Source organism: Arachis stenosperma, chromosome 3 (genome assembly GCF_014773155.1).
Source record: "Arachis stenosperma cultivar V10309 chromosome 3, arast.V10309.gnm1.PFL2, whole genome shotgun sequence".
NCBI lineage: Eukaryota > Viridiplantae > Streptophyta > Magnoliopsida > Fabales > Fabaceae > Arachis > Arachis stenosperma.
Window position 1 is genome coordinate 24,363,457 of NC_080379.1, and position 2,594 is coordinate 24,366,050.

The 2,594-nt window shown below is 32.6% G+C and overlaps 1 long non-coding RNA gene across 1 annotated transcript; it reads right to left on the reverse strand.

Annotated features, from left to right (window-relative positions):
• Window positions 1-244: 244 nt before the first annotated feature.
• LOC130968035 (uncharacterized) lies at window positions 245-1,262 on the reverse strand. Its single transcript, XR_009081497.1, has 2 exons — window positions 872-1,262; window positions 245-727 (listed from the first exon to the last, which is right to left on the reverse strand). It is a non-coding gene; the product is annotated as an uncharacterized LOC130968035 (long non-coding RNA).
• Window positions 1,263-2,594: the final 1,332 nt, after the last annotated feature.

Below are 2,594 nucleotides of genomic sequence, written 5' to 3' on the forward strand. Positions count from 1 at the left end.
TCCATATGAGTTGTTTTTAGGCAAACATGTGGACACTATCATCAACTCGTTAAACATGTACAATCCTCCCCTTTGATGAGCTGTGCATGTGACAGGCTCTAACATGTTACACGTTGATGCTTTCTCCAAAACAAAACAAGGACCAACCAAACGATAAAATTAAAAAATATTGAATATCAGGGGAAAATTTTTTTTCTCCCTTCAAAAAAATTCACAAATCAAAAAAATTAAAAAGCCACAAAAGGGTAGAAACTTTTTTTTTATTATTTCTTGGAAAATTCATGCAGAAAAATCACAAGATGCACATCATAAGTTCAGGTAAAAAAAAAAGTACAAAAAACAAGAACATGAAAACAAAACAATCTCGCAACATTACAATTTCTCACTCTCGCTCAATTTCCCTTCCTAGTTATAATAAACCCTACGACAAGATGAAAAGGAAAAAGTTAAACATTTTCCATGGTTAAATCCTTTTTTCCTATACAGCACAAGATAAAAACGATTAACGGGACTAAAAAGGTGTAAACAAAAAGAAAATAGTACTACATATAATTGAGCAAGAAGCTTCAAAATCCTTGTTCCCTAGAAAACAAAAGTTTCATCTGTGAGCAGTAATTAGAGTCTCAATGAACCGCAACCCGTCGAATCTTGGAGCGAATTTCTCTGTCGAAGCCGAACCCTCTGGAGAAGAAGAGGAGCCTCCATGGCCCCTTTGAGACCCACCATCCTGATAAGAATGGAAGCACCCGCATCAGAATTTGAACCCCAGTAACATAAAAAAATCTTAAAGATTCAAACTTTTCGGTAAGATGCGTTAGATCCCCGTTGTTTTGAAGAAGAACTTGAAACAGAACAGAGCGAAAGGAAGTACCTGAATGGAGACGTGCGTGGAGGACGAAACAGAAACCGCGGTGGCCGACGCGGCGGCGACAGAGGCTGCAAAGAGACTGGATTTCTTCATCATCTTGGGAAGGACGAGTTCTTCGGGAAGAAGCGTGTTTGGCTACCTAGAAAAATTAAGATAGATTTTCGCAGAAAAATTAGAAGGAGAGAAAAAAAAAAGTTTGGTGAAGCGTGTGTGTTGTTGTGGGTAGGGTTTGACTGCTTATGTATATGGTGGGAAAAAAAGAGAATGAGGCAACGGACACGTCGCAAGTCATTCGTTACTCTCTGATTTCAGTGATTTGCATCGTGTCTTTCTGAACAAAGCGGTAACAATTACTTAACGAATAGATGATTACCAATTACGGCGCAACCATTCCTTCCCCTCTTTTAAAAAAAGAGTTGACCATAAAAACAATTTAGTTGAAGGATTTGAGTTGGTTAACTGATCCGTTTATTATCTATTTAATTAAATATTAAAAATTTAAATTTTATTTTGTATATACAATTATTTATTGGATTTTTTTATAATAAAATAAAAAAATTATTATTTTTCTAAATATGATCCTTGGACTTTAATTCTCCAAATACATTTTTTTTTGCATTTGGGCAAGTTTGCCATATCCGGCAAACTCTGTAAAAATTCACAAGTTTGTCTTATCCCGAATTTGTGTACTTTTGTGTATTCCTATGTACTCTGGAGACGATAATAATGATTGTCATTGTCCATTGTAAAACTTTAAGTGTCAGGAAAATTAAAGTTTAAAAATCATGTTAAATAATTTGTTTTATTTTATTTTAGTGAAAAAACCTCCGAATATGTCATAGTTGTAAATTTTTTTGATAGTTACTTGTGTACAAAAAAAAGTCGGATTAAGTGAGGTTGAAATTAGGAAGATGTTGGAAGACTATACCAAATACACATGAAAGAGGGACAGTTTCGTGCACTGGATGGCTCTTCTGACATATTTGTGGATTACACTCCATGCACTAATAATACTGTATATCACCATTTTTACCTCCATTATCGTCGGGAGTAAGGCCAACTTGTCCAAATAAAAAAAAATCGTATTTAAAAAATTAAAGTATAAAAATCATATTTGAAAAAATAATAATTTTTTATTTTATTATAGAAAAAAAACCCTCATTTAAAATTTATTAGTCATAATTATTTAATCAATGACAAAAATATTTTTTATTTCTGTTAACAATAAAAATATTTAAAAATTTGATAATAATATTTAAAGGTGAAGAAAAATCGTCTCTGGAAACAGAAACCATTGAGGCAATACATAACAATACTCGTGTGACTTTTGTAAAGTGAGCATATTGTCATTTTCAACGTTATATGGTACCAAAAACAAAGTTTTGCTACGTTTGAGATGGGGAGGGAGCGAAATGCCATATGAGCTATGGCTCATTGACAAAGTTTTGCTACGTTTGAATACTTTTATCACATTACAAAATATTTTAAAACAATTTTAAGGTACCTTGCCATTAACAAAATCAAAATATTTTATTGGCGACTAAATATTTCCAGAGCAATTTTTGTGGCTAACACTAAAAAGAATTTGTTAGCACAAAGTTTGATAATTGTAATGGTACCAACTACCAAGTACCAACCATCTTATATAATTTGACAATTGACTTAGTTGACAATAAGATGGAACTCAAGTTGAAAAGACATATATGTCGAAATAACAAAGAGACAT